At 46.9% G+C, this 7,393-nt stretch overlaps 1 long non-coding RNA gene across 1 annotated transcript; it reads right to left on the reverse strand.

Moving 5' to 3' along the window:
• Window positions 1-576: 576 nt before the first annotated feature.
• Window positions 577-6,181, reverse strand: LOC139438066 (uncharacterized). The gene is made up of 2 exons (XR_011647952.1): window positions 5,831-6,181; window positions 577-1,293 (listed from the first exon to the last, which is right to left on the reverse strand). It is a non-coding gene; the product is annotated as an uncharacterized lncRNA (long non-coding RNA).
• Window positions 6,182-7,393: the final 1,212 nt, after the last annotated feature.

Raw genomic sequence — 7,393 nt, forward strand, 5'->3', positions numbered from 1 at the left:
CCCAGGCTGCTGACGTGTCTTGGAACAAGGTGTGCTCCGGCTCTGCCTCGCGGGAGTCCAAGCAGCGCTCCCGTGGGAGCTTCGTTTTGCATGCGGGAAGGGGGGTCTCCTGCTCAGAAAGGAGCCCGAGGGGGTGGGCACCGGAGCTACCTTTGCTGGCTGCGCAAACGTCAGCAGTTCTTAACCACCTGAGCCTGGCTCCCACACCTGCAAGCAGCTCTGCCACAGGTGGGCGGTTTAGGTAGAACTGTCCCTGCGAAGTGCCGAGTGGGACTTTGTTGTAATTCTCCCTGGCGTTCACAAACAGGTAGAAAGAAGGGTGCCAAATAGCTGTCCTACCATCTGAAATAACGTGGGGTTACAAAGCGAACAGAAGCACTGGGCAAAATGGGGTAAAATCCCCACCACCTCCTTCCTTTGTCCTCATCAACTCAGAATTCCGAGGGAAGGATCTTTACATCTGCTCACACAAGAGCCTTTCCTGAGTACGCCGTATGCACATATATGTAATTTGCTATTCCTTTCACAAGTGAAAAGATTTGCTACACCAATGAATACCAGTACTGGAAAAGTGCATACTACTCCAATAATAAAATACTTTATTTTAATGCTCATCTATTTATATTTTTCCAGCGTGTTTACATATGCAGCCAAAATTTAAGATCAATTAAGTAGTGTGCTTCAATTAATTAAATATTCTTAATCATCATTAAGCCTAAAATACCATGCAAATCCACTCTGACTATTAAGAAACCATGATAAATTACTCCACGCTACCATCCAGATATTTGAAAATTGTAAAAATGGTAGCTTGATTAATATTTTTTAGAAAAGTACACATTCCATTTTTATGACAATATTTAACAGGATTTTTACTCCTAGGTATTTACAAAGGGACTGTAAGATGATAGTCATGAACTTAAAAAAAGTCATGCCAACCAAGTATATATGGCACATTATTAAAAAACTTAAATATCTTTTAAAAAGCAAAATGCTAGAAAACTCCACAGATAATATCACACTTTATGGGAAAGACTGAGTACTTTCCATCTAAGACCAGGAAAAAACTTTACAAAAATTAACTCAAAATAAATAATACAAGATACAGTCCAAAACTATAGATCATATGGAAGGAAAATAGGAGAAAAACTTTGTGAACATGGTTAGGCAAAATTTTCTGCAATACAAACACCAAAGAATGGTTTCCCACAAAAACATGTGGAGCAGGTGTAGCTCAGTGGTTGAGCAGATGTAGCTCAGTGGTTGAGCGCCTGCTTCACAAGGTCCTGGTACCTAAAAAAAAAAAAAAAAGAATGATCCATAAAAGAAAAAGTGATAAACAGGACTTTGTCAAAAATAAGAGCTCCTGCTCTTCAAAAGACACTGTAAAATGGATGCAAAGACACACCACGGGCTAGGAAGAAATATGTGCAAATCCCATATCTGGTAAAGGACTTGTACCCCAAAGCTCTAAATAATTCTCAAAACTCAAGAATAATAAGAAAAAAACAACCCCCCAAAATTGAGCAAAACTGGGCAAAAAATTAACAGATTCTTCACCAAAGAAGACAGGTGGATGGCAAAAAAGCACACTAAAAGATAAACAGATTGGTTGGTCATAAGGGAAATTTAAATTAGAACTATGATATGATACCACTGCACACTTTTAAAAAAAGCTGACAAGGCCAAGAGCTGGTGAGATGAGGAGTAAATGGCACCCTCCGCCCCACTGGTGGGCGTGAACGTGGTCCACCCGCTGGTGGGAGTGAACGTGGTCCACCCGCTGGTGGGAGTGAACCTGGTCCACCCGCTGGTGGGAGTGAACGTGGTCCACCCTCTGGTGGGCGTGAACGTGGTCCACCCGCTGGTGGGAGTGAACCTGGTCCACCCGCTGGTGGGCGTGAACGTGGTCCACCCGCTGGTGGGCGTGAACGTGGTCCACCCGCTGGTGGGAGTGAACGTGGTCCACCCTCTGGTGGGAGTGAACCTGGTCCACCCGCTGGTGGGCGTGAACGTGGTCCACCCGCTGGTGGGAGTGAACGTGGCCCACCCGCTGGTGGGAGTGAACGTGATCCATCCGCTGGTGGGCGTGAACGTGGTCCACCCTCTGGTGGGAGTGAACCTGATCCACCCACTGGTGGGAGTGAACGTGGTCCACCCGCTGGTGGGCGTGAACGTGGTCCACCCGCTGGTGGGCATGAACGTGGTCCACCCGCTGGTGGGAGTGAACGTGGTCCACCCGCTGGTGGGCGTGAACGTGGTCCACCCGCTGGTGGGAGTGAACGTGGTCCACCCTCTGGTGGGCGTGAACGTGGTCCACCCGCTGGTGGGAGTGAACGTGGTCCACCCGCTGGTGGGCGTGAACGTGGTCCACCCGCTGGTGGGAGTGCACATGGTCTGCTTATAGGGGGAAACATTTTGGCAGTTTCCTAAAATGTTGAGCACATTCTTTTTGGGATCCAGCCAGCCACCCCTAGCTCTCCACCCAAACAAAAACATGCATTCACACAAAAATCTTGTGTGCATGTGTTTTTGGTGGTTTTATTAGAAACCACCAGAAAGAGTAGTGAATACACAATGAGGCACTCACGCAGAAGACACCAGCCATCAGTAATCGCAGGGTTGATGCACATGGGTGGACCTAAAGTGTGTTCTGCTCGAGGAAAAAGCAGGTCAAAGGCCACATAATGATAGCTCCACTGATGTGCCCCTCTGCAAGAGGAAAAACTACAGGGACGTCAAGCCAATCTGTGGCTGTGAGAAGCTGTGGGCTGGGGAGGAATTCTCTGCAAAACAGCATGGGTGGGAGGTTGGGGGCAACGGGTCTGTGCTATGCCTGGATTTTGGTTGTGTGACTGCATGCACTTTCCAGAAGCCTCAGAACTTGGCACCAAAAAGGTCTGTCTCCCCATCTGTCTGTTCATGATCTATTTCTACCCATTTTACATCTATCATCTATCATTTATATATGTAATTTATCTATATCTACCTATCTATCCATCACCTATGTATCTTTTCTATCCATCCATCCATCATCCATCCATCATCTCTCTCTGTCTATCAAATCTAATCTATCAATCCATCATCTACCTCTTTCTCTCTCTCTTGCTCTCTCTGTCTCATCTATCTTTCTATCATGCTTTTCCATCTATTTAGTAGTTCAATAAACCTGACTTCTTAAAGCACAAAACTAAATGAACCATGTTCCATGTCCAAGTTCTCCCCCAGAAGCTGTGCCTGTCACCTTGTTTGGACAAAGGGTTTTGCAGATGTAGTGAACTCTAGAATCTCATGATGAGATTTAGGGTGGGCCCTAAACCAATGGCAGGTGTGCTCATGTGAGAGAAGAAGGAGATCTGATGCCCAGAAGCGCACTGAGGAGGGCGCCCAGTGGAGGTGGAGCGGGGACCGGAGCTCGGGGCTGCAGGCCGAGGGGTTCCTGGGGCTGCCGGCAGCTGGAGGAGGCGGGAAGGCAGGGCAGCCAGCCCAGAGCCTCGGAGCCAGCAAGGTCCTGCCCACTCCTTGGTCTTGGACCTCTAACCCAGTTTGTCATAATTCTGTTAGGGCAACCCCAGAAAACAAAGTCATTAGGATGGTTACACTTTTGCAAAGGGCTTTCGTTCCATGAGTTTTTGGTGACGTGGAAATGCTTTAGTTCAATCGTCCATGGGAGGAGTGTGTTCTCTGCCGACAGGTGCTGACCTGCACTAAGCCCTGTAACTTTCCCGGCAGGGAGGGGCCCGTGGCCCCCAGGGCTTCATGCAGCTCTTCTGCTCTTTCCCCCACACGTCCGCAGCACCCACAGGGCCTGGAGGGCACTGAGCAGTGTGTGATGAAAGCACCTTGAGAATAAAGCACCACAATTGTAGTATCAACACTCGTGTGAACAACGTCTTAAGTAGCCCGCCAGACCTTCAATAAAGCACTTTACATTAAAAATATAAACAGCAGTGGGATTGCTGGATCATATGGCAGTTCTATAGTTAGCTTCCTGAGGAACTGCCCTCCACAAGGGCTGCACCATCCTACTTCCCTCCAGCAGGGGATGAGCGTTCCCATTCCTCCACAGCCTCTCCAACAGTTGCAGTCCTGTTTTTTTAATAGCCATCAGTTTAATGGGTGTAAAATACCATTGTAGTTTTGATTTGCATTTCCCTATTAGCTAGTGTTTTGTATTATTTCAATTTAAAATTTTCTTTTTTATTTTATTTGGTATTTTAAAAACCATTATTATTTCATTTTCTTATTAATTTTATTTGGTTATTTTGCTGGTTTCATTTTTGGAGAGGTTCTGGATCACAGAAGGGTCACAACTGCGCAGGGGAGGATCGTTGGCGCAGGGTGTTGGTGATGGGGGATGAGTGGGGAGGGGTGCGCCTGGGGCATGCCTCCAAGGCATGTGGATGTGCTCAAGTGTTCCTGGGGCATTGTCTCCGTGTGTGTGTGGAGACCCACACAATAACCCAAAGAGGAGACCCACACAATAATCGAAAGAATATCCAGTTACCATCCTGGGGAGTCCTGCTACATTCTCTAATAGAACAGCAAGAATTCCCTGAGTACAAGGGCAGAGCCTAGTGAAGGAAGGCAGCCCCTTACCCCAGGCTCTTGATATTGATGATTGTACTTAGGAGCCTTTCCTTGTGAAATTGAAACTTAGCCTAGTATTATATATTGCCTAAGAGTCACCTCTTGAAAGCCCCCTTGTTGCTCATATGTGGTCTCTCTCTAAGCCAAACTCAGCATATAAATGTACTACCTTCCCCCCAGTAAGGGACATGACTTCTGGGGATGAGCCTCCCTGGCACTGAGGGATTATTACCAAGTGCCAACTAGCAATGCATCTGAAAAAAGATCTTGACCAAAACAGGGAAATTTTCAATACAAATTAGTTTCTATGGCTATGAGATTTCAAAAGTGAGTTGGGAGGTCATTCCAGAGGTTACGCTTATGCAGATCTCATTGATTGTAACAAATATACCATGCTGAGGGATGTTGTTCATGTGAGAAAGTGTGTGTGTGTGGGGGGGGACATATAGGAATACCCTATATTTTTTTATGGAACAATTATGTAATCCAAAGCTTCTTTAAAAAAAAAAAAAGACACAGTCAAGAAAATAAAAAGAAAACCTACAGAATGGGACAAAATATTTGCAAATTATGTATCTGGTAAGAGTTTAGTACCTGAATATATAAAGAGCTCATAACTCAATAATAAAAAGGCAAATAATACAATTTTTAAAATGAAAAAATAAAACACGGAATCAATAATGAAAATGCTTCATATGTATATTTGCATTTTTGCAAGCTTTTGAAAATCCTTATTACAAAATAAATCAACATGCTTAACTGGTTCTTTGCAACAATTTCAAAATTCTTTGTGATACCACCAAAGCCCAATGTTTTGTGATTTTTATCACTCAGGTTATGAAAAGGGAAGATATTTTGTATCACTTAATTTGAACAACAAAAATGAGAGGGAAGAAAAGGGACCCTCAGTGACCCTCCAACTAAATTTTCAAATCTGTGCTGTTGAGGGCCAGCTAGGATGAGTGGTGCAGGCGGGAGGATGGAGCACACGATTGCGGTGTCCTCCAAGCAGCCTTGGGCGCAGAGAGGGTGCTCTAGGTTGTCCTGCAGTCTGGAGTCTCCGGGGCGTCCTCAGCCTCGGAGGGAGGAGGTTGAGGCAGACGCTGCACGGGAGGCGGAGACCTCGGGAGCGCTGGCACCGCCTCGGGTGCAAGAAGAGCCGCTCCTCCAAGGCCAAGGGGGCTCAGGGTGCGGGGTAATTCTCCAATGTGCCAACCCCAATACCCCTGTTCACACTCACCGTCAGGGTCTCCTGCGTCCTGGGCCCCGGCCCTCTCTGCGGGCTGAGCATTGTCACTGCTGCACCCAGTCCTCGCACTCCAGGGCTCTCCAAGCTGGTCGTTGCAGGTGCCAGGGAGCCCAGAGCCCCCAAGGTTCTCCATCCCCATGGCTGGCTGATCGTCACCTCGCCAAGGCACAGTGACCCCAGGGTGTGGACAGAGAGCTGGAGTTGCTCTTGGGAAGCCTGTTGGGTGACATCCATCACCAACACGGAGCAGCAGAGGGCAAGGCAGGACTGGACCCTGGAGCAAAGGGCCAGGGGCTGCACAGACTTCTGCAAGCTCTCCCAGGGCTGGTCCTGGGGCAGGGAGGTTCTGAAAGAGCCCCTCCCCTGGATCTTCTGGGAAGATGGCTTTTTGTTTTGTTTAATTTGGGGGAAAGGTTGCACTGCTTGTTTTTTCAGTGTCGATGACCCTGATGTTTTGCTAGTCGGTGAAACACAGCAGAAACTGGCTGAAAAGACAAACCCTCTTCTCAACACTGCCCCCAGGAAACGGACGGTGTGCACTGCAAATCTTGTTCAACACCACTGAGTTCTAGAGCACAGGGCTGGATTGCAATTTCCTGAGAGCCTTTTTTTTCTTTATGAGTTGATTTAATCTTCTCTGTCATCCAGTGAAGTAGAGCAAAGAGGGCAGACCAGTGGAATGGGCAGTTGCTGTGTTCTTCAGATTGTCCAGTAAGCATGCAGGTTGGTTTCAGAAATCAGGCGTAAACCCCAAGAAGCTGCTATGGTTGGCAGGATGCCAGCACCTTTCTGTGTGCAAAGGTTTCAGGGCAGAGTTCAATACTGGCTAAGATGTTGGAAAATGCAGAGAGAATAAGATTGTATGTTGTGTAAGCAGGAAGCATTGCATTTATCTGGTGCTTCATAAAGAGAATATATCATTCTGTGTTTCCTATATTTACAACTCGTGTCATAGTCAGTAAGATGTTAATGAAAAGAAAAACCCTGCGATTATATTGTTTGCAACCTGCTGGATGTATATGTAGCCTCCACGGACCCTCTCCCTGCTCAGCCAAAGCAAAGCACCAGCCAAGAGTTCAAGGAGATAAAAGAAAGGCAGATGCCAACTGTAGCAGTTTCATTTGGTTATGAATTCCAAAAATAGCTGTTGGATGATGTTTGTAATCTGGTCTGTACCTGGGTGTGATTAAGTTATGATTAGGGCTTTGATTGGGCCATGTCATAGGGTGTTGAGTCCCCACCCACCAAGGGCAGAGTTGAGGGTTTTCGATGTTGGTGTTTCGATGTTGGAGTTTGATGCTGAAGCCTTAAGCTGGAGCCCAAGGAAGGAAGCTCACAGAAGGAGGGAGAAGCCAACCCTGGGAAGAGAGGAACCCCGAACCCAGAGAGAAGCAAGACCCTGGAAGGAGGAACCTAGGAAGCCTGAACCCTTACAGACATCGGCAGCCATCTTGCTCCAACATGTGGAAATAGACTTTGGTGAGGGAAGTAACTTATGCTTTATGGCCTGGTATCTGTAACCTCCTACACCAAAAAAATACCTTTTATAAAAAC

Source organism: Dasypus novemcinctus, chromosome 3, assembly GCF_030445035.2.
Source record: "Dasypus novemcinctus isolate mDasNov1 chromosome 3, mDasNov1.1.hap2, whole genome shotgun sequence".
Classification (NCBI taxonomy): domain Eukaryota; kingdom Metazoa; phylum Chordata; class Mammalia; order Cingulata; family Dasypodidae; genus Dasypus; species Dasypus novemcinctus.